Below are 25,969 nucleotides of genomic sequence, written 5' to 3' on the forward strand. Positions count from 1 at the left end.
GGGTGTGGAAAACAATTGACATCTCTTTACCACGAAAAAAACCTGGCTACAAATTAACATAAAATTATCACAGTAATAAAATTAAGAACCATATGAGAGGATTAATAATGGAGGTATCAGACCCAACAAAAAGGAGATACAACTCTATGAGAAGTGGAGGTAGTAAAATGTTATATAAAATCTGAAAAAACATAATGAAAATGCCTAGAAAGATGAAAGAAGAAATAACACTAAGAAATATCTACAGACTGACTGCCTGGGTTTAATTCCCAATTCCACTCTTTGTGTAATAATCAGTACTCTTCTTGCCTGCTATGTGCTTCAGTTTATCATCAGCAAAGTGGGTATAATTACAGTATCTACCTCATTGTGTTGTTGTCAACGAACACTAAAGATCTGATAACGTGCAGTCCATAGTTTCTTCCCATAAAGTAACAAACTTAGAAATGAGTAAAAAAGAATATTTTTTAAAAAACACAAACTACTATATAATCTGCAGGTAAAAGAACAATTATTGTAGAAATTACCAAATATTTTTAGGACTGAGAAAGAAGGTAATTAAAATACATCTAAATTTGAGGGATGTAACTATGATAACTACATTAAAATTTATAGTTTTAGGTATTTCCATTGGAAAAGAAAAACTTTGCAAGTAATGAGTTGGCTTCCAATTCTAGAAGTTAGAAAAAGGGTAATAAAATAATCCTAGAGAAAGTGGATAGAAGGAACAAATAGACTTAAAGGCAGAGATTTGCAAAATGGAAAACAAAGAAATGGTAGGAACCACTAAGAAGAATGAAAGCCATTCTTCATTAAAACTAAAAATTAAAAAAAGAAAAACAGAAGCTGGATCTTTGAAAGAAAACAAAAGAAGGCCTAGATTACCAATGTTAGACATTAAAAAGAGAATATGAACTAAATAAAGGTGAAAGAATGTTAAAAAATTGAATACATATAGAAAATTATCTAGAAAAATATACTTAAACAAAATAAATTAAAAAAGAAAATCTAATTCAACTTCTTACTATTTAATAAATGTAACCCATAGTATAAATTTAAATTTTTAAATATCAGTAATTAAGCCAGAGTTAATAAGTTGAATAAACTTCAAGAACCAAAGTAACAATAATTATAATAATACTAAATGTAGAAAAAAAGGGAAAGAAATAAAAAACTCTCCCTTACATAAACTTCCAGAAACTAATAAAATGGGGAAAGCATTTAAGTTCATTTAGTAAGGTAATCTTATCAGATGAAAACTAGACAAGGACAATCCAAAAGAAAATTACATTCAAGCTTATGTTTAAATAGAGATTAAAAGAAAATCATAAATAAGATTCAGGAGACAGCATCAACCAGTTTTAAAAGCACATCCTAATTCTTTATGGGATTGTCAAGGAATGCAAAAGTGTTTTCCTATTAGACAGCTTTTTAATACAATTTACCACATTGACATTAAAGGAGTTACTGTATGTAAATTTTATCAGGATACAAATATACACATCTGATATTAAGTCACAAACTCATAATAAAAAATAAACTCTCAACAGCTTAGGGATAGAGAGTAATTTACAAAACCAAATGAAAGGGATCTAGGAAAATTCTAAACCAAACACAATACTTAAAAGTGAAATATTAGAATATTCTCTCTAAAATTCATAACATTATATGGTTATCTGATATGAGGGCTTATAATCAGTATTTCTTGGAGATCTTGTCCACTAAAATAAAATAAAAAAACAAGTAGTAGTTATAAGAGTAATAAAGAGGAAAAATATTTACAGACAATATGACCATCAATAAAAAAAATCCATTAGTATATGAAGACAATATTAGAATAAGAGATTTCAGGAAAATTGTTGGATACAACATCAATATGAAAAATCAAGTGCATTGCTATTGGTAATTTATACCTTCATCAATATCTAGATACACCAGTGGAAATAAGACAAGAGTATTTGTCTTCATGGAAATTAGAAAACAGAACATATAATTAGAAATTCCTTTTTTTATTAAAATATTTAATACCAGAATAACTTATAATAGTATGAAAAAGTGAAGTATTTGTCCTTAGTTTTCTTTGACATGATCATATTTTGACAAAATTAATTTATAAAGAAATTCCTAGTAACAGCAAATAAATAATTTAATTATTTCAATCATTTGATAACCTTTAGTCATTTTTCCCTTTTTGGAGATACACCTGCCATATAACTCACCATAAAATTACTTCTTCTAAATTGTACACATCAGTGGTTGTTATTAGTAATATTCACAAGGTAGTGCAACTCCTATATAATTCCAGAACCTTTTCCTCACCCCAGAAAAGAACTGTTATGCATTAGCAGTCACCCCCATTCCCTTCTTTTCCTAGTCTGACAACCAATAATATTTCCATCACTATGAATTAACCTATTCTGGAAATTTCATCTGTTTATTTATTTATTTATTTATTTACTTGAGAGAGAGAGAGTGTGAGTGGTGAGGATGGGGCAGAGGGAGAGAGAGAGAATCTCAAACAGACTCTGTGCTGAGCATGGAGCCTGACGTGGGTTGCTATCTCATGGCTGCGAGATCATGACCTGAGCCAAAATCAAGAGTCTGATGCTCAACCGTCTAAGCCACCCAGACACCTGGAAATTCCATTTAAATGGAATCAAATGTGACCTTTTGTGTTGGTCTACTTTTGTTTAGCATAATGTGTTATCAGGATATAGAAAAATTTGAACTTTCATACTTTGCTAGTGGAAAAGTAAAATGGTGTAGCCTTGTGAAAAACAGTTTAGTGGTTCCTCAAAACTTAGAGTTACCATATGATCTAGAATTTTTGCCTTTTTATAACTCAATTTCCAAATAATCAACCTAACCATCGTAACCAGCCATCCCTCACTTGCAGTTATTCTATAAGCCCACAAAAGGCAGTATAGTGTAGTATAATTCCAAATAATACCAAAATTCTGGGGAAGCCTGAGTGGCTCAGTTCGTTAAATGACTGACGCTTGATTTCAGCTCAGGTAGTGATCTCAGGGTCATAAGATTGAGCCCTGAGTTGGGCTCCACGCTAGGTGTGGAGCCTGCTTAAGATTCTCTCCTTCTCCCTTTGCACCTCTTCCCCTAGCACTTGTTCATGCTCTCTTTCTCTCAATCAATCAATAAATAAATAAATATCAAAACTATAAAATCTGGAGTATCTAGGTTTGAATCTGTCTCACCATTTTACTTGGAGTTGACCTTCGCAAAATGTCAATAATATTGCCGTCTTTGGTGGGTTGCTATGAGGACCAAATAGTTATTTTGTGTAAACATCTAGAACAGTGTCTGAAAGACAGCAGTGACTCACTTATTCACTCAGCAAATACCTTTGAACTTCAGTTATTCGTCTCACATTATCTTAAGTGCCAGAGATATAATGATGAGAGAATAAGCAGAGAAAAAACCCTCACCCTCACAGTTTCCATTCTATTGGGAAAAACACGTATGTTTTAATGTTATTACCTTTGTTTTATTACATTAAATATGTTAATATGTTAAAATATTATATATATTTATAATATCTAAATATAATAAGATCAGATGGTGATAACATTCATGAAGAAAAATAAAGCTGAAAGCAACAGAGAACATGTGTGTGATATATGCAAGTATATGGTCATGGGTGGTACCTTTGTGAAGGTGACATTACTGCAGAGACCTGAATCAAATGACAGAGAGAATTAAGCAGATATTTATAGGTACCGTATTACAGCATTAGAGGCAAAGAACAGAAAAATGCAAATATCCTGATGGTATTATTTCGGGTGGCCCAGGAATAGCATGGACACCAGAGTGGTATGAGCTGAGTGATGGAGACGCAGGATGAAAACAATGAGGTCAGAAAGACAGCATCCAGCCAACCAGTGGCCTGTGACAGTGGCAGGACAAGGAACAAGAGTTTGGTTCCTCAGGTCAAGTAAGAAAATAGTTCAAAAAGGAGGAGGTGACCAACTGTCCCATTTTACTCAGAAATCTCCTGGTTTTACCCTGACACTGAGACATTTGATCACTCACTAATGAAGACTGAAAACTGATACTGGAATTGGCAACACAGAAACCTTTCTTGACCTTCCTAAGACTGAGTAAAATGGTGGGGAAAAGTCTGATTTTCTTATGTATTCAAAAGAATATAGGAGGAAATACCAAAATTAGGTTCATGAAGACTACTACAGTCTTTCAGAGTTTTTCTATAAAGAGAACAGAAAATGGGAAGGTAGATCAAGGTTTTCAGTTTGTTTTCTTTGTTTTTACTAAAAATATTGATTCCCACCCCACTCCTTCCATTCAGTGATTTTCTTAATTCATGAATATAGCATATATACTACTTTTTAACATTCCTTCTGCTGGGGCGCCTGGGGTGCTCATTCATTAAGAGTCTGCCTTTGGCTCAGGACATGGTCCCAGGGTCCTGGGATCGAGCCCCCCACCAGGCTCCCTGCTCAGCGGGAAGCCTGCTTCTCCTCCCACTCCCCCTGCTTGTGTTCCCTCTCTCACTGTCTCTCTCTCTGTCAAAGAAATAAATAAAATCTTTAAAAAAAAACAACATTCCTTTTGCTTTAGACTAAATGTTTGTGTCCCTCCAAAATTCATATGTTAAATCCTAATGCCAAGTGTGATACCATTTGGAAGTGGTGCCTTTGGGAATTTGATTAGGTTATAAGGACAGAGACCTCGAGACTGGGATTAGTGAAAGAAAGAAACCTTATGAAAGAAACTCCCTTTCCTCCTTGTGAGGACTTAGCAAAAAGAGGGCCCTCTATGGACAAGGAATCAGGGCCTCTCCAGACACTGAATCCAATGGCATCTGGATCTTGAACTTACCAGCCTCCATATGTGTGAGAAATAAATTTGTCTTATAAGCCACCCACTTAGTGATATTGTCATGATACCCTGAACGAACTAAGACACTCTTTAAATAATTCTCAGAATTAAGAAAATTTGGAGAAGCCACTAATATTTAATAATCCCATTCTAAAGTTCTTTCTTCTTTTGAAAAATCTGAATCCTATATTTTCCTCAAGGCCCATTTAAAATGTTATGCTTTCCACAGATAAGGTTCAATTATATCCTCTAATTATTTTTGTTTTTGTTTTTGTGGTATCTTTAACTGGCTTTGACATATATCACGTTCCTGGAGCCCTAGTAGATTTTACACTTCTGGGTAGTGGCACATTCCTATTTCTTCTGTCTCCTCTTTTGGTCTCAGTGTGTATACACACACACACACACTTACAAAATGTTTGCTAGCTTGATTCAATTTGAGGATGCAGTTCTAGTGTATCTGAAGTGTTTTGTTGTTGTTGTTGTTAAATATTTTTATTTATTTGAGAGAGAGAGCACAAGCAGGGGGAGCAGGACAGGGGGAAGCAGGCTCCCCCCTGGGCAAGGATCCTGATGTGAGGCTCGATCCCAGGACCCAGGGATCATGACCTAAGTCAAAAGCAGACACTTAATTGACTGAGCCACCCAGGTTCCCCTCTCTGAAGTGTTTTACCATGAAGTTTTAAAAATCAAGGAGGTCTCAGTTCTAAGAACAATTTATGAAGATATACTGTGTTTGGGGTGAATTTACAACATAAATCTTCTAATGGACATGCCCAGATTCTCCCTGCAAAGTACTCTGACTAGATACTGCAAACAGGTTCAGCACACTACTTTAGCTGAAAGATGCTTCTCTGTCAATACCCACTTCATTATTATTTATCTCAATGTAATAGAAATACATTCTTCTCTCCTTTCTGTAGTGATATCCAAATAGCAAGCACAACTATAGTGTTCTTTCCTTCTCCTAGAGGTGTAATTTAAATTCTAAGATACTCAGAATGACGAATTAGAATGCCTTTTGCTTCATTTATAAAACTTGACAGCTTAATTCCAAATACTTTGGAGATTTAATTAATGAGAAGTGAATCAACCCTTCAACATTAAAAAGAAAATCTATAATTTGGCTTCTTCTAGTGAGCAGAGTAAAATGTCAAATTATTTTAGGCCAACGGACAAGATTTTTCATAACTTTTATGATGTAAATGTTTCATAATAATGTCAAAACTTCTGCTCTATTAAGCCAGCATGTAACTGATCCAATACAAATTGCCCATGACACTAAATTGTATTGATGTCTTACCACAGAGATAAACTTGGCTGTGGAAAGTGGGCCATACCCCATCTGCAGCAAAAGAAAGATATTTGGGAAATCAAGCTATTTACCCCTCCTGGAATTGCTTGCCTGTAGCAGCAGATCTAAGGTGTACATGCTTAACCTTGAGTAATAAGAGTAGAAAGATCAAAATTGGAACTGACAGTCAGGTTTTATATGGTAATTTTCTATTTGCTCCTGCTTCTCTTTTTACTCAGCCTTTAGGTATATACAGTGTATCCATTAAAAGTACTCTAACCTGCAAATTCTATAGGATCAAATGCCTGGCCCAGATAGCAAATGAGACTGTTGACAAATAAGATTTCCATAGGTTGCTGCATTTATATCACTTTCCAGACAATGTATATTTCTCCTTCAATTGTCTGGACTGATTAAGAGCTACAAATAATTTGATAATAGCTCATTATAATACTGTGTGCATGTATCTGCAGTTACAAAAGATTTTGATAAATATCAGAAAGCCTTTTAAATCATTATAACTATTTCTGCAATTATATATTTACAATATAATATATTTACATTTATGGGATATAGAAAAGCAAGACAGGCCGGGGTTATGAGGGTCAGGAATATTTTGTTATTATAAATCGTCAAATGAAATGCAAACACTTAGACAAGGTGGAGCATAAAGGTTAGGCACATCGTTTAATGCTTAAAAAGGCCGTGTAGGAAGGATAGAGCTGATGACTGCTTCCCAGTCCCAGAAGTGCCACTGTGACTTTCAGGCCCATATTAGAAAGAGGTACAGCTAAACATCATCAATCTCTAACACAGTTTGCTGGGCACCAGGCGCTGGGCCCTGGCAGGGATGGGCCAGGCCAGACAGGAGAGGCCAGAGCATGCCAATGGCCAATGAAGCAGTCTGGCACCAGAGGCTGGGCTGTCTACCCTGGAGACCTGACTGGTCTGGGATCCCACAGGAACAGGGGTGTCTTCTGGGCCTCCAGTGTCTGGTTTTGTTATCTGAGACTTGTTATTTCACTCATCTCTAAAAAAAATATTTTTTTATTTGAAAAAGGTGTATTTCAATTCAACAAAAGAAGTATACTCTTATGTTTATTTAGAATTCATTCAACATCCAGTTGGTTGGTTGGAGTAGGCAGTGAATTTTCTATCTCTGGGTATTTAAGCAAAGCATATGAGATTAAAGCAGCGGTTTTCAATCTTGTTTTGACTATGCCTCATATTATAAAATAACTTTAACACTGCCCTTAATAAACACATGTAGGATTTATAAAATGATATTTATCATTGATACTTATGATGTATTCTGATACTAATTATATATACTAAAAAACTGTTATGACCCTAAATATTAATTTTTGCATGTTATTAATATTTCATAACACTTTGAAAAATACTGAAATAAATTTTTTTAAATCTTTCAGTCTTATGATTCTATCATAATAAAACAATAGTACACAACAAAATGATCCAGAAACAACAACGACAACAACTTCACATGTCTATTGTTTGAATCAGCTAAATATGACTTTAAGTGACTCATAGAGATGGAAAAGATTGTTTCTCAGTCATATGCTGGAGGTCTTAATCCTTTCTAGAATCATGTCAGAATCTTTGGAGGCCCAGTGTCTTTGTCTATTTGGGCTGCTATTTCAAAATATTACAGACTAGGTAGCTTGTGAACAACAGAACTTTGTTTCTCACTATTGTAAATGCTGGGAAGTCCAAGATCAGGGTGCCAACATGGTCATGTTCCAGTGAAAACTCTCTTCCTGGTTCATAGCCAGTACCTTCTCTTTATGTCTTTTCATGATAGCAAGAACAAGGGATCTCTGTGGGTTCTTTTTCGTACAACACTAATTCCATTCATGAGGGCTCCACTGTCATGACAAGCATGTCCCAAAGGCCCCATCTCTTAATACCGTCATCTTTGTTTTTTTTTTTTTTTTTAAAGATTTTATTTATTTATTTGAGAGAGAGAATGAGAGATAGAGAGCACGAGAGGGAAGAGGGTCAGAGGGAGAAGCAGACTCCCCGCCGAGCAGGGAGCCCGATGTGGGACTCGATCCCGGGACTCCAGGATCATGACCTGAGCCGAAGGCAGTCGCTTAACCAACTGAGCCACCCAGGCGCCCCAATACCGTCATCTTTGAAGATTAGAATTTCAATATATGAATGTGGGGGGCACATGAACAGTTATACATGGCATCCAGAAATGCATGAGAAAGCAAGGAAAGAACTCTAGTTACCAGTATTGGAGTCACCCTTAAAGTGTTCGCGCCCCAAATCCTGTGGATCTTCTTGAGATGAATAGCCCTGTTAACTCTAGGTTAATAGACAGGGGATCTTCAATTTCAGCACTCATGGACACAGTTCTGGGCATCTAGCCCCCTTAACAAGAGAGACTGGAAATCTCAGTAACTTATGGAACAAACCATCACAATCTTGGATGCATTATATGTGTATTATGTTAAATATATATATCAAAATAAAATGCTACAAAAATTTGGCAACCCACTACTCTATTTTTATATATCTTTATACTGTGCTTTTTTGAAAAGTTATATATGGTTCAATATCTCTTTATTGTATTAACTCTTAGCTAGCTTTGGTAAAATTATGTAAATAATAGTGACTGAGGTTATAGTATAAAAATAATTGATATCAAAATAGGATAGACCTGAGTTAAATTCCCATGTCTTCTTACTTCATGTGCCTGAAAGGCATGGTTTTCCTCATCTGTAAAATAGGTCTCAGGGCGCCTGGGTGGCTCAGTCGGTTAAGCAACTGCCTTCAGCTCAGGTCATGATCCCAGAGTCCTGGGGTCGAGCCCTGTATCAGGCTCCTTGTTCAGCGGAGTGTCTGCTTCTCCTTCTCCCTCTGTTCCTCCCCTGCTTGTGCTCTCTCTCTCTGTCAAATAAATAAATTAAAAATTTTAAAAATAATAAAATAAAATAAAATGGATCTCAAACCTGTAGGTTTGTTTGAAGTTTAAGCCATAAAAGAGTGCCTATTAACTGTCATAGCCAAGAGGCACTTATACAGACATGACATGAATTGAACGGAGATAGTGTCCCTGCTTTATTATTTGTGCAGGCTATGATTTTCTTACCTGAAATTAAGCAATGATATAAGATCCCAGATATCCTAAAAGCATTAAATAACTGAGATACTGTGGTCATCAACCCAGGTGCCTCCCTAACCCCCACCAACACCTTGCCATAACCATTCCATGACTGAGTTCTGTTCATTATTTTTTCTCCAACGTACTCATATTTCTTTTCAACCAGAATTAACCCCGTGACTATCTTGTTTTAATACATCTTTGTAATTTTTGAAAACCACTAGCTTTAATACTTTACTACCACATACCTTGGTGATTCTCTACCTGAAATAGCATTATGGCTTTCACTACAAGTTTTTATGATATCTATAGTCATATAATACTCTGTTATTTAAAATTTTACCTATATAAAATTATATCATCGAACATGTGAGTTCCATTAGATAAAACGTGATGGCGTTAGAATAAACTAACAATCCCTTTGTACTTGTTATAGTAAATAGTATTTTAGTCTATTTTAAATCTGTGTAAAATAAGTACATTTCTTAATTAAAGATGACTTTGTTACTATAAAGAAGCACTAAAAGATTTATATCAAAACAGCAAACAGAAGTCCATTTAAAGGTTAGTCATTTTTAGTAAAAAAAAAAAGTATTTAAAATATGTCAGACAAAGTCTAAGGAATTATGCTTTTATCTCCTGATTACTTATTTTGTAATGACTTGAAACCCTCCTTTTTCTTTGTATCCTTGAAGTCAGTTTGCCTATGGAAAATCTAGATTAATTTGCATGATGTAAACATGATTGCAAGCACCAAAAAAGGAAATCAAAGAAGTGATAATAAATTAGAATATTAGGATAAAAAACGATTAGGATAAAATAATATTAGGATAAATTAAGATGAAATAGCATACTAAAGTGTATGCAATCCAAAAGAAGGCAAGAAGGAGAGAATACAATGAACAAAAATCATATAAGACAATAGAACATGAACAGCAAGAATGAACACTTATACCTACTCATACTGATAATTATAGTAAATTAACATTGTTCTTAAAAACCAAATACTAGACACAGATAATCAAAATGGGTAAAGCACTACTCAACAATACTGTTTATATATAATATATAAAGGAATATGAAAGTTAAAAGTAAAGCAATCAAAAAAGATATGACATGCAAAAATTGATGAGAAAGCTGGCATAATAGTCTGAATATCAAACCTAGATTTTGGGATAAAAAATGTATTACTGGTGCTGTGCAAAATAAAAATCAGATTGGTGAGAGACCAAGGGACACCTGGAGAAGTAGAACTCGGGCTTATTTTACATTGGCAGACCCATACCAGCTGCCACTCGAAATTCTGGGCCCCGGGCAGGGGAGCTATAGAGCTTTTTATAGGGCAAGGCAGGGGGTCAGGTTACAAGGGCTGTGCTGACTGCTAGTAGGTGGGTTTAAACAGGGCGGGGGTGTGCTTTAGGCGGGAACAGCAGTTAGGGCAGCAGTTAGGCGGCTTGTGGCAGGAAGCTTGTTTACAGAAGCAGTAATGGCTGTTTATCTCTTGCTCCCAGTGGGCCTTCTGGTTATCTCTTGCCATTTCTAGTAACTTTCCATCTTCTGAGGCCTGCAGGCCTGGGCCTGCTCTAGGTAATTTTCCTCTTTACCAGTAAAAGGGATCTGGGACCTAAATTCTAATGTTAGGGAAGGGAGGTTTTCCCATGTACTACCAAGGATTCTCTGGACACAAACTGGATTAAATTCCATCAGCTGATGTTACCTATCCAAGTCGGCATTAGATCCTACAGGTCAAGGACTCCTTCCTACAGAACACCTCGTTTCCGCATGACCTTCAGATGCCAGTTGAAAGCCCAAGTTATCACCTGTGCTTATGACCAACTGGCTATAGCTTGAAGGTTCCAATGACCCCTGCTACGTTGGACCTGATTAATTTTCTAGATCAACTCACAGAACTCAGAGAAACATTTGCTTACTTAATTATGGGTTTATTATTAAAGGATATTGCTTAGAAAAAGCCAGATGGAAGAGCTGCATAGGGCAAGGTGGGGGGGAGATAAAGGGGACACAGCTTCTATGCCCTCTTGGAACAGACTGTTCCCCTCAAATCTCTACCAACTTGGAGGGTCTTCCAAACCTCTCCTTTTTGGGTTTTGGTGGAAGCTTCATTATATAGGTATGACTGGTTAAATCCATGGCCATTGGTGATTAGACCCTATCTTTTACCTGCAAGGTCAGGGGATGGGACTAAGTTCACACTATTCACAAGGTTGGCTCCCATGGAAACCAATTTCCCACCTTTAAAGGATTTCTAAAAGTCATCTTATTGGGGCACCTGGGTGGCTCAGTCGGTTAAACATCTGCCTTCAACTCAGGTCATGATCTCAGGATCCTAGGATCCAGCCTGCTTCTGGCTCCCTGCTCAGTGGGGAGACTTCTTCTCCCTCTGCCCCTCCCCCCACTTGTGTTTTTTCCCTCTCTCTCCTCTCTCTCTCTCAAATAAATAAATAAATAAAATCTTTCAAAAATAAAGAAAGTCATTTTATTAACATACACCCAGTTGTGGTAGAAAGAGGTTTGTTATGTATAGCAAAACACCCACTTTATCATTAAGGCTCTGAAGTTATTTCAGGAACTGAGGACAAGAAACCAAATATTATAACAAAAGATGTTCCCATTGCCCTTATCACACAGGAAATTCCAAGGATTTGCGGAGCTCTGTTTAGAAACAAGGCAAAGACCAAACACATAGTTCTTATTGATGAGGTTTTGGAATATAGGTGAGGTTCCATGGGGTGAAGTCTGGAGCTGACGACCAAGAAAGAATTCTTGAGACTTCTTTGGTGCAAAATGATGGTTTATTAAAGCATGGGGACAGGACCCGTGGGCAGAAAAAGCTACTGCAATGGGGTTGTGAGTGGCAGCTGATTATATACTATGAGGTTGGGGGAAGTAAGAAAAAGGGAGGTTTCAAAAGGATTTTCATATGTTAAAGAAGACTCACAGGATAAGAGAGACCTTGCCATTGTCAAGTCAAGGTTGTTTTTCCCTCTAGCAAGGCATTAATTTGAAGACAGTTGGGAGCTTCCTGGAGGAACATTATACTCTGCCTGCTTCAAGTATCTTTTGATGGGCTGGAGGCTTTAAGTATATTTAATTGTATCTACATTTCTTTCTGGAAGCTAGGTTATTAAGAGAGAAATGCTTTGTTCTTGTAGATTGCTAAGACATTTGTAAACTGAGGGAGACTCAAGTCTTTCAGGATTGTGATCTCTATAACTATTTGTTTTTCCTTTCCTTAGCTTAGGGCAGCCAAGAGTGCCTGAGGAATGTCGCATATATCCCATGGAGGGGGGGGTTGAGGGGTGTCAGCTTCTGCTTTGTCCTCAGCTTGCCTTCTGTTCCCTCATCACTTATTATAAATCACATATCACAACCAGTGATTAAAAAAACATTTCATAATGATAAAGGATCAATTAATTATGAACATATGAAAAACCTAAAAGTGTCTACATCTAAGAATAAAAATGTAAAATACATGAAAAGCCATATATACCCACCAACCTTCCATCTCACTTTGTCATCTCTCTCTCTGTTTCGCCATAAAAAGCAAAATAGATATCTGAATTCCATTTGTTCCTGAATCATTTTAGAATGTTGGTGAAAATAATCTGCTACTTACTTCCACTAATATTTGTGTATATTTACCTTCCAGGTAATACAAAATCAAGTTTCCTAAGAAGAACTTAATTCTTCTTTCAAATGCAATCTATATACATTTAGTATTTTTATTTTAGAATATTTAGAACAGCCATGCATTAACTTTTTTCAGGATACAGATTAGACAAGTTTTTTTTTTTCTCTAAGTCATTCTATAATCCATTATTTTTTCATTTAAAAAATACAATAACAAGAAAACCTCATGTTCCACAGCAGTGTAGATTCTTCTGGAATTCTTTATCCAAGTTAGACATCAGACTGCCTGTAGCCTAAAAGGGTGAGTAGGACTCCAAATTTATTTAATCAGAGTAATCAGAATTGTCACATATGGGACCTTTTAAGGGGAGCAAAATTAGGCACCCCAAAATATGCCTCTTTGGAAACCATATTATCTTGAACATGTTATTTTTAAGAAATAGCAAGCTTAGGATAAACTGAAAACCTAATAGATGTTAAACTTTCTAAGAAACATTTACATTTGTAAGGGGAAATCTCATTTGTAAGAGAGTCTTCCTCTGTACCAGGAAAAGGACTAGATCTCTAGAAATGCTTATCAAAGGAGAGGCATGGACTTAAATCTTCATGATAATCATACACTTTACTGCGCTTCACCTGACAACCTCCAAGAATTGGCTCTTCAGCCTCCAACATCTTCTTTTGTTTGTACTTGAAAAAGGTATTTAAGGTGATGGCTTGGGCCATTTCAGGGAGCTTTCCTGGGTATCTCTCATATACATGGAGGTATATACATATTATTTAACTTCTTTTTGTTTGCTCCTGTTAATCTAACACACTAAAACTGCAATAGGTAAAAAAAAAAAAAAAAATAAAAAATAAAACTGCAATAGGTGACAGGTATCAACCTTCTGTGATCCTCTAAAGTGACTTCAAGGAGACAAGGAGACATCAAAAACAGAAAGAACTGGAAAACCAGGTAAGCAGAGGCATGCAGGCAATATTTTTAAATAAATCAGATATGATAGAAAAATAATGTATTAGGATGACCTAAACGTTTTACTCATGTCTAGGTGGAAATCAGAAAACCGTAATTTTTACAACCATAACAAATTATACCTTGTGATATGCAAGTATCTGGAAAACCCTTTTTCCCTTTTGTATATGTAATCCCCTGTAGCTAACAAGCTTCAGAGCAGTTCTTCAGAGCAATTTGAAAAACTGTCTCCCAGCTATAGTCCTCAGTAAGGAAAAGAATAAAATGAATAAAATGAATAAAGCATTTACTAACCTACTTTAAGGTTGGCTTTCTTGGGGTGTCTGGGTGGCTCAGTCAGTTAAGCATCTGCCTTTGGCTCAGGTCATGATCCTGTGGTCCTGGGATCGAGTCCCACATCAGACCCCTTGCTCATCAGGGAGTCTGCTTCTCCCCTGCCTGCTGTTCCCCCTGCTTGTGCTTGCTCTCTGTCTCTCTCACTCTCACTCTGTCAAATAAATAAATAAGGTCTTAAAAAAAAAATAGGTTGGCTTTCTTTCCTCTGACAATCTGTCCTTCCTTGCAGGTCTCAGCCAAGAACCTAGAAGGGTAAAAAAAATTATTTTTCCTCCTCTACACCTCTGTAGGTGATGCTGATGCACCTATATGAGGACTGAAAACCCCTGCAATCTAGAAATGTAATCAAACTAACAGGAGTTTGCTCCTTAGTGAGTTTTAGAGATTACACTAGGTGGAGTTGTCACAAAAAGGAAACTTTATTTTTAACAAATAAGAAAGCCATGACTATCTGAGCAGGGGTGAGCAGGTTCTTTATTTAGGGTTTTGAATGAATATTCAGAAAGGAGAGCTTTGTCATGGTATGTAAAGTTGGGTAAGTTTGTGCAAGTATACTTAGAAAACATACCTATATAGGCATCCCATGTTAAGTTAATAAAGATTATGCTCCTCATAGGGTGGAGTCTTTAACATTATAATGATGCAAGGGTAACTGTTGGACAAGGAGAAGGGGCTATGAGCATGCTTCTGAGAGCCGGTTTAAACCAGACGAAATCTTTGGCTTATTGCGGTAAGCAATGCAACAGTGCTGGGAGTTTTACCACTCATTTATTGTATCTGATATGGTTAGGCTATTTCCTGTATTCCTTGAGTTAGTTTTTGTATTCCTTGAGTTCCCTTAAAATCCTTAACTAGTGAGGTTTTTGCATTTCTTTATAATTCTGACACCTACTAGGAAGTTCTGTAAGAAGTGTGCTTAGGCAAGTAGAGTCCATAGGACATAGAACATGGAAAATAGAAAACAGCTGGGGACCTAAAATGATTTCTGTGTCACAAAACTATGTCTCATCTTTCTTTTTCTGGGAACTCCTAACTCTTTCTGCTTATAGAAACATAATTTTAAAATCTAATCATTTTTAAAGTCTCATTCAGACATATAATGTTGTATTGGACACCAAAATATAGGTGTAACACAACAAGATCAACTCACCTCTACTCTTATTAACCCTACCTTTATTAAAAATGAGATTGAGAATTGCTTTTTTATGTATTAATAGGTCTCTCATTTTGAATCAATGAAAAGAAACATATTCGAGGACCTGAAATTCTAATTTATTGTGTACAAATATTATTTCCAAATAAGTAAACCTAAACCTCACAGTCCATTTTATAATATACATACTATTCACCTGAAAAGTATATTTTAAATGTCTCAGCTCAAAAACCAGCCATTGATCCATATTAAATCTAAGTGAATATATGACTTTTCTTAATTTCTTAAACTTCAAGCATTTTGTATTTGTTAGATGAATTATGCTCACAGTTTTTATTTTCATGAATATAAACTACAGTTTCAAAGACATGTTTCATCACAATAGATTTATGTCCTGTTGAGAAGGAACAGATTAGGCCATTCCAAAATGTACTACTTTGGCATGAGGATTGTTTTGAGATAAAAATAATTAAGAACCACCAGATTCAGAAAAAGTTTTGTATCTCTCCCTTAACTGTCTAAAAGAATTTAGATAGGAGGCCTCTACCAGGAAGAGAGCTATTACCAGAAGTTTTTATATCAGAAAAACTTACCTGCATGGCATAAACAATTGTTAAAAAACATTTGCTCTTCTCATCTTTCTGTGATTTATCTTCCTTCCCTTTAAAGCCCCAGAACCCTACTACCATCTCCTTAACTTAGGTTGGTATATAAGCCTCAATGGCCTGACAGCCTTAGAGTCCCATGTGTTTGTGAGGTTCCTGTAAGTATGTAATTTTTTTTCCTGTTAATTTGTCTTATGTCAATGTAATTAGTAGACCAGCTGAAGAACCTAGAAGCTTGAAGGGAAAATTTTTCTTCTCCAGTATTATTTTTAGCTGATAAGGCCTAGATTATTCTAATGGGCTAAGTACAGATATATATCTAGATTACAAAAAAAAAAAAGTGTGGACTTCATTGTAAAAAGTAGTATTAGAAGATAAGATTTATTCCAGTTGTTTAAAACAAGACAAGACCAAAACGGAGTCACTTATACTAAGCCCCACATCATCAAAACAAAACTTAACTAATTTCAGTTTTCCCAGAGATGGTATCTTAAACCAACTGTAAGGGAGGAAGAATTTCCTGATCCTTTCAAGGTCTCTATAGCTGGACTAATAATCCAACTGGCAAAGAGGCAGATTAACAAACAGGAGAAAACCAAATTTAATTTCCTACATGTGGGAAATTCACACAGACATGAAACTCCAAGGACAGTCAGGGAAAATGAGACATGTATAGGTCATCCTAAACTAAGGATAACAGGGTAGGTGGCTAGTACTTCAAAGGGAAGGAATGCCATTCACGGGTCAATAAGAAGAATTGTAGACATTTGGTAATTAGATGTTTGTCTTGAGATACAGATGGGTCACTCATATAAAATTTGTCTCTGGTACTAATCATTTTTGGGATGGACTCTCCAATTTGGATTTTCCTATATATTTAAGTGAGGGGCAAAAGTTTTTTATGAGCTCATCCAGCCTTGATTGCCTTTAGCTCAAAATAGTCTGCATGCTAAAGTGGCACATTTTGGGGGGACCTGACCCAAACTCCTTCACAGTTGTACTATAAGGATGGAGGTTCCTGTGATTTGTGCTGCTTAACTGACCACCCCAACCTGCAAGGACAGAGGCAGGCTGAAGGATTTGTGAGACTCATGATGCATGAGATTAGTTGACATTAATGGCCTCCAGGTCAGTGCACAGATTTCCCTTTTCTTTCTGTTTCTATTAGATTTTTATAACATCAGTAAAGTGTTTTTTTCCCCTTTGAAACTGAGAGTAAGGCTGCTGTGAATCTGTTCTTCAGAGCAATAGTCAATCAGATATCTTCTGATCAGTGATAGTTAGGTAATCTCCCTCATAAACTCTCGCAATCCCATAAAGAAAAGTGGTTTTGCCATAACCAATCTGGTTTTTTGCCTAGTATAACTTCTTTGCTCCTGTCCCCTTCAGCTAATAAAAGTCTTTCATTTTGTACAGCTCCCTGGAGCTTCTTTTCTGTCTGCTACATTGGATGCTGCCCAACTGATGAATCATTGAATAAAGCTAATAAGATCTTTAAAATTTACTCAGTTAAATTTTTGTTTTGTTTTTTTTGTTTGTTTTTACAGTTAACATTGTTCTGTAGAAGGTTTCTTTATATTATTGAAAATTCAATGCTTTACATAATTTCATTTTTTCATCCAGAAAATATTATGTATGTATTGTGGGGTAAAGAACAGGACAAATTTATTTATTTATTTATTTATTTATTTTTAGAAGATTTTATTTATTTATTTGACAGAGAGAGACACAGCAAGAGCAGGAACACAAGCAGGGAGAGTGGGAGAGGGAGAAGCAGGTCTACCCCTGAGCAGGGAGCCTGATGTGGGACTCGATCCCAGGACCCTGGGATCATGACCTGAGCTGAAGGCAGACGCTTAACTACTGAGCCACCCAGGCACCCAGAACAGGACTAATTTATACTGACATCTTTTAAAAAATAGATTTTCTGAAATGGAGAAAGGGTAAAGAGATATAAGTTCAACAAGCTTAAGTAACAACTCTGAAATACTGAAATTTGATTTGGAAGTATTAGTATTAAGTCACAATGGCATTTTTAAATTTGTTGTTTCTGTTGTTGCTCTCTTTGTCCCTTGAAAGTGTCAAGAAAGAAAATGGCCAACTCAGTGACCAAACTGGGGTCTCTAAAACTCTTCAACTAAAGTAAACCACAGTTTCTCAGAGATGGCTGATTGCAGATCTAGAACAGAAAATACACTAGATTAGCCTTGAATATCTTACATAATAAAGCAAAAAAGTTTTCACAGACTCCCTGGTATCATGTAAATGATCTCAGGAGGCAAGTTTCATTTGACTCAATAATAGAAAAGTTTTATCCTCAAGAAGAAATATAACTTAAATAGATTGAGATACATCATATTTATTTAAATCTATAATATCATAATGGCAATAAAAAATAATAATTGATTTAGATCATAAAATTCTAAAGAACCCAGTTATTTCTTAAATTCCACATGACTGAAATTATATGGTATTTGTGGTATTTGTCTATTTTGAAAAGTAAGAATCAAGAATTTATTTCACCTTTCTGTTCAAACTATATTTCTGGATAACTAAATAATTAAGAAAGGCATTTCTCTTTATACAAGCATTCCAGTCTTAATGAAAATAAGGACAGAATTAGAATATCACCATTTGTAACCACAAATGAAGCTATGGATCTAGGCAATGATCACTAACAGGAAGCAATTAGGCAAGAGGCCTCCTAATGGAAGAATACAATAGCAACTATCTATGCCATATTCTTCCTGAAAATCAGTCTTCTAGATCTGAATATTAATTTACAGACAATATATGAGACAGAGGAAGATACCAAATGCCATCTCAAAAATATAGCCAATAGAATCCAGATTATGGGATACTGAATAGACAAAAAAATCTTTTTTTATATTTTTATATTTTTTATAATTTTTATTATTTAAAAAATAAAAAATAAAAATAATTTTTATAATTATATAATTTAAAATAAAATTTTTATTATATTTTATTAATTATTATTATATTTTATTATATTGCATATTATATATAATATATTATATTATATTAAAATATTCATATTTTTAACAGATAAATTGTTAAAATTTAAATTGTTAAAACAGATAAATTCTAAGTAAAAAAAAGACAGAGAGTCATATCTTTGACTTCACTTTCTAATACTGTAGCCACTTGCCACATGTAGCTGTTTAAATTTAAATCAATAAAAATTAGGTTAAAAATTCGGTTCATCTAGTATACTTCAAGGTCACAATAGTCACAGATGGAGACCATTTTTACAGAAGATTTCCATGTTTACAGCCAGTTCTATTAAACAGCAATGATACAAATTGAAAGAAAATTCAGAAATTTATCAACCAAATAAAATGTGTGGATTTTATTTGGATCCTATTTCAACAAACAAACTTAAAATATACACAAACATTTATGAGAAAAGCAAGAAAATTTTAAAAATGACATGATATTTGATTACATTAAGGAATTATTCTTATTTTTAGTGCTTTGGAATGGACTATGGTGTATTTAAAAAGCAATCGTTATTTTTTCAGAAATAAATACATATGTATTTACAAATAAAATAACATTATGTCTTGGGTTTGCTTTAAAATCAATACAATAAGACAAAAAGGAATGGAGGTATATATGAAACATGTTTGCCCATACAAAGTTAATTATTGAAACTAGATATTATGCAATGAGGGTAGTTACAATATTATTTAGTTTTTTACATTGCCTTTAAATTGCCCATAACAAAATATTGTTTTATTTATTTATTTTTTTAAAAAATTTTTATTGTTATGTTAATCACCATACATTACATCATTAGATCTGATGTAGAGTTCCATGATTCATTGTTGTGCATAACACCCGGTGCTCCACGCAGAATGTGCCCTCTTCAATAACCATCAAGAGGCTAACCCATTCCCCCGGCCCCCTCCCCTCTAGAACCCTCAGTTTGTTTTTCAGACTCCATCGTCTCTCATGGTTCGTCACCCCCTCCGACTTACTCCCCTTCCGTCTTCCCCTCCTGCTATCTTCCTCTTCTATTTCTTTTCTTAACATATATTGCATTATTTGTTTCAGAAGTACAGATCCGTGATTCATCAGTCTTGTACAATACACAGTGTTCACCATAGCACATACCCTACCCAATGTCTATCACCCAGCCACCCAATCCCACCACACCACCCCACCATTCCAGGAACCCTCAGTTTGTTTCCTGAGATTAAGAATTCATCATATCAGTGAGGTCATATGATACATGTCTTTCTCTGATTGACTTATGGCACTCAGCATAACACCCTCCAGTTCCATCCATGTCATTGCAAATGGTAAGATCGCATTCCTTTTGATGGCTGCATAATATTCCATTGTGTATATATACCACCTCTTCTTTATCCATTCATCTGTTGATGGACATCTTGGCTCTTTCCACAGTTTGGCTATTGTGAACATTGCTGTTATAAACATTGCACTGCACGTACCCCTTCGGATCCCTACATTTGTATCTTTGTGGTAAATACCCAGTAGTGCAATTGCTGGATCGTATGGTAGCTCTATTTTCAACTGTTTGAGGAACGTCCATACTGTTTTCCAGAGTGGCTGCACCAGCTTGCATTCCCACCAATAGTGTAGGAGGGTTCCCCTTTCTCCATATCCCCGCCAACATCTGTCGTTTCCTGACTTGTTAATTTTAGCCATTCTGACTGGTGTGAGGTGGTAACTCATTGAGGATTTGATTTGGATTTCCCTGATGCTGAGCGATGTTGAGCACTTTTTCATGTGTCTGTTGACCATTTGGATGTCTTCTTTGGAAAAATGTCTGTTCGTGTCTTCTGCCCATTTCTTGATTTGATTATTTGTTCCTTGGGTGTTGAGTTTGATAAGTTCTTTATTGATTTTGGATACTAGCCCTTTATCTGATATGTCATTTGCAAATATTTTCTCCCATTCTGTCGGTTGTCTTTTGGTTTTGTGGACTGTTTCTTTTGCTGTGCAAAAGCTTTTTATCTTGATGAAATCCCAATAGTTCATTTTTGCCCTTGATTCCCTTGCCTTCCGTGATGTTTCTAGGAAGAAGTTGCTGTGGCTGAGGTGGAAGAAGTTGCTGCCTGTGTTCTCCTATAGGAGTTTGATGGACTCCTGTCTCACGTTTAGGTATTTCAACCATTTGGAGTCTATTTTTGTGTGTGGTGTAAGGAAATGGTCCAGTTTCATTCTTCTGCATGTGGCTGTCCAATTTTCCCAACACCATTTGTGGAAGAGACTGTCTTTTTCCCATTGGACATTCTTTCCTGCTTTGTCAAAGAGTAGTCGACCATAGAGTTGAGGGTCCATTTCTGGGCTCTCGATTCTGTTCCATTGATCTATGCGTCTGTTTTTGTGCCAGTACCATACTGTCTTGATGATGACAACTTTGTAATAGAGCTGGAAGTCCGGAATTGTGATGCCGCCAGCTTTGCTTTTCTTTTTCAATATCCCTCTGGCTATTCGGAGTCTCTTCTGGTTCCATACAAATTTTAGGATTATTTATTCCATTTCTTTGAAAAAGATGTATGGTATTTTGATGGGGATTGCATTGAATGTGTAGATTGCTCTAGTTAGCACTGACATCTTCACAATGTTTGTTCTTCCAAACCATGAGCATGGAACGTATTTCCATTTCTTTGTGTCTTCCTCAATTTCTTTCATGAATATTTTATAGTTTCCTGAGTACAGATCCTTTGCCTCTTTGGTTAGATTTATTCCTAGGTATCTTATGGTTTTGGGTGAAGTTGTAAATGGGATCGACTCCTTGATTTGTCTCTCTTCTGTCTTGCTGTTGGTGTAAAGGAATGCCACTGATTTCTGTGCCTTGAAATTATATCCTGCTACTTTACTGAATTCCTGTATGAGTTCTAGCAGTTTTGGGGTGGAGTCTTTTGGGTTTTCCACATACAGTATCATACCACCTGCAAAGAGTGAGAGTTTGACTTCCTCTTTGTCGATTTGGATGCCTTTGATTTCTTTTTGTTGTCTGATTGCTGTGGCTAGGACTTCTAATACTATGTTGAATAGCAGTCATGAGAGTGGACATCCCTACCCCGTTCCTGACCTTAGGGGAAAAGCTGAGAGCTTTTCCCCTTTGAGAATGATATTCGCTGTAGGTTTTTCATAGATGGCTTTTATGATGTTGAGGTATGTACCCTCTATCCTTATACTCTGAAGAGTTTTGATCAAGAAAGGATGCTGTACTTTGTCAAATGCTTTTTCTGCATCTATTGAGGGGATCATATGATTCTAGTTATTTCTTCTGTTAATGTTTGTATCACGTTGATTGATTTGCGGATGTTGAACCAGCCTTGCAGCCCAGGGATAAATCCCACTTGATCATGGTGAATAATCCTTTTAATGTACTGTTGGATCCTATTGGCTAGTATTTTGGTGAGAATTTTTGCATTGATGTTCATCAAGATATTGATCTGTAATTCTCCTTTTTGATGGGGTCTTTGTCTGGTTTTGGGATCAAGATAATGGTGGCCTCATAAAAAGAGTTTGGAAGTTTTCCTTCCATTTCTATTTTTTGGAACAGTTTCAGGAGAATAGGTATTAATTCTTCTTTAAATGTCTGATAGATTTTCCCTGGGAAGCCATCTGGCCCTGAGCTTTTGTTTGTTGGGAGACTTTTGATGATTGCTTCAATTTCCTTAGTGGTTATAGGTCTTTTCAGGTTTTCTATTTCTTCCTGGTTCAATTTTGGTAGTTGATACATCTCTAGGAATGCACCCATTTCTTCCAGGTTATCTAAATTGCTGGCATAGAGTTGCTCTTAATATGTTCTTAAATTGTTTGTATTTCTTTGGTGTTGGTTGTGATCTATCCTCTTTCATTCATGATTTTGTTGATTTGGGTCATTTCTCTTTTCTTTTTGATCAGTCTGGCCAGGGGCTTATCAATCTTGTTAATTCATTCAAAAAACTAGCTCCTAGTTTCGTTGATCTGTTCTACTGTTCTTTTGGTTTCTATTTCATTGATTTCTGCTCTGATCTTTATTATTTCTCTTCCCTTGCTGGGTTTAGGCTTTATTTGCTGTTCTTTCTCCAGGTCCTTTAGGTGTAGGGTTAGGTTGTGTATTTGAGACCATTCTTGTTTCTTGGGAAAGGATTGTATTGCTATATACTTTCCTCTCAGGACTGCCTTTGAGGTATCCCAAAGATTTTGAACAGTTGTGTTTTCATTTTCATTAGTTTCCATGAATTTTTTTAATTCTTCTTTAATTTCCTGTTTGACCCATTCATTCTTAGTAGGACGCTCTTAGCCTCCATGGATTTGAGTTCTTTCCGACTTTCCTCTTGTGATTGAGTTCTAGTTTCTAAGCATTGTGGTCTGAAAATATGCAGGGAATAATCCCAGTCTTTTGGTACTGGTTGAGACCTGATTTGTGACCTAGGATGTGATCTATTCTGGAGGATGTTCCATGGGCACTAGAAAAGAATGTGTATTCTGTTGCTTTGGGATGGAATGTTCTGAAAATGTCTGTGAAGTCCATTTGGTCCAGTGTGTCATTTAAAGTCTTTATTTCCTTGTTGATCTTTTGCTTAGATGATCTGTCCATTTCACTTAGGGGGGTGTTAAAGTCCCCCACTATTATTGTATTGTTGTCAATGTGTTCTTTGCTTTTGTTATTAGTTGCCTTATATAATTGGCTGCTCCCATGTTAGGGGCATAGATATTTACAATTGTTCGATCTTCTTATTGGATAGACCCTTTAAGAAGGATATAGTGTCCTTCTTCATCTCTTATTACAGTCTCTGTTTTAAAATCTAATTTGTCTGATATAAGAATTGCCACCCCAGCTTTCTTTTGGTGTCCATTAGCATGGTAAATGATTTTCCACCCCCTCACTTCAATCTGGGGGTGTCTTTGGGTCTAAAATGAGTCTCTTGCAGACAGCATATCGATGAATCTTGTTTTTTAATCCAATCTGATAGCCTGTGTCCTTTGATTGGGACATTGAGCCCATTTACATTCAGGGTAACTATTGAGAGATATGAATTTAGTGCCATTGTACTGCCTGTAAGGTGACTGTTACTGTATATTGTCTGTGTTCCTTTCTGATCTCTGCTGCTTTTAGGCTCTTTTTTTGCTTCGAGGACCTCTTTCTATATTTCTTGTAGGGCTGGTTTTGTGTTTGCAAATTCCTTTAGTTTTTGTTTGTCCTGGAAGCTTTTTATCTCTCCTTCTATTTTCAATGATAGCCTAGCTGGATATAGTATTCTTGGCTGCATATTTTTCTCATTTAATGCTCTGAAGATATCATGCCAGTCCTTTCTGGCCTGCCAGCTCTCTGTGGATAGGTCTGTTGCCAATCTAATGTTTCTACCATTGTAGGTTACATATCTCTTCTCCTGAGCTTCTTTCAGGATTTTCTCTTTGTCTCTGAGACTCGTAAGTTTTACTACTAAATATCGGGGTGTTGACTTATTTTTATTGATGTTGAGAGGGGTTCTCTGTGCCTCCTGGATTTTGATGCCTATTTCCTTCCCCACATTAGGGAAGTTCTCTGCTATTATTTGCTCCAATATACCTTCTGCCCCTCTCTCTCTTTCTTCTTCTTCTGGGATCCCAATTATTCTAATGTTTCGTCTTATCATATCGCTTATCTCTCGAATTCTGCCCTCGTGATCTTGTAGTTGTTTATCTCTCTTTTTCTCAGCCTTTTTAATTTCCATCATTTGGTCTTCTGTATCGCTGATTCTTTCTTCTGCCTTATTTATCCTAGCAGTTAGTGCCCCCATTTTTTATTGTACCTCATCAATAGCCTTTTTGAATTCAACTTGGTTAGATTTTAGTTCTTTTATTTCTCCAGAAAGGGTTTCTCCAATAACTTCCACACTTTTTTCAAGCCCAGCTAGTGTCTTTGAAGTCATGATTCTGAACCCTAGGTCTGACATCGTACTAATGTCATTATTGAGTAGGTCCCTGGCAGACAGTACTACCTCTTGTTCTTTTTGATGAGGTGATTTTTTTCGTCTTGTCATTTGTCCAGAGGAGAACAGATGAATGAGAGAACAGAATGCTAACATGTTAACAATGTCTCCAGCAAATATACTCTATACAAATCAGAAAAGACCTGAAACCAGGGGACAAGAAAGGGAAAGAAAGAAGAGAAAAAAGAAAAGGAAAAAGAAAAATTAAAAACAAACAAAAACAGAACAAAACCAAAAAAAAAAAAAAACAGAATATGATCAAATATGATCAGGCTATTGCATAGATCAGTGCCACACACTAGCTTTTGGGCATATTTTGGTCTGTTAGAAGAAAGTGCCTGCTAAAATTTTAAAGGAAGAAAGACTTATATATGTACAAAATAAGGGTTGATACAATGAAGGGATGGCAGATGACTGTAAAGATGAAAATTATAAAAGATTTTATAAAAGGAATTGATAAGATAAGAAGTTGTATTTAGAAAGAAAGAAAAAGATTTAAAAAGAAAAAGAAAAAAGAAAAAAAAGAAAAAAAGGGAGAGAATGTGATCAGGCAGGAGAATAGAACAAAGCCATACACTAGTGATTTAGGGTATATTTTGATCTGTTAGAAGAAATTGTATCTCAAAATTTTAAAGGGAGAACAACTTATATATATATATGCCAAAAATAAGGGTAACTACTATGAAGGGATAAAAATATGACTCTAAAATGAAAAATAAGAATTTTTTTTTAAAAAAAGGGATTGATAAGATGTTGTTTGAAAAAGGGAAATAGAAAAATTAAAAAAAAACAGTTAAAAAAGTTAACTTTGATAAACTAATGAATTATGGTAAAAAAGCCATGAATTCTATGTGCAGTATTTCCCTAGCGCTGGAGTTCTCCCGTTCTCCTTGATCGGTAAACTTGTTCTTGGCTTGCTGGCTGTTCGTGCTGATCTTCTGGGGGAGGGGCCTGCTTGCCGTGGTTTCCAAATGTCTTTGCCGGGTGAGGAATTGTCCCGCACTTGT

The sequence above is a fragment of the Callorhinus ursinus genome, unplaced genomic scaffold, assembly GCF_003265705.2.
Source record: "Callorhinus ursinus isolate GAN/ISIS: 27379988/994484 unplaced genomic scaffold, GSC_fseal_2.0 scaffold39, whole genome shotgun sequence".
Lineage (NCBI taxonomy): Eukaryota > Metazoa > Chordata > Mammalia > Carnivora > Otariidae > Callorhinus > Callorhinus ursinus.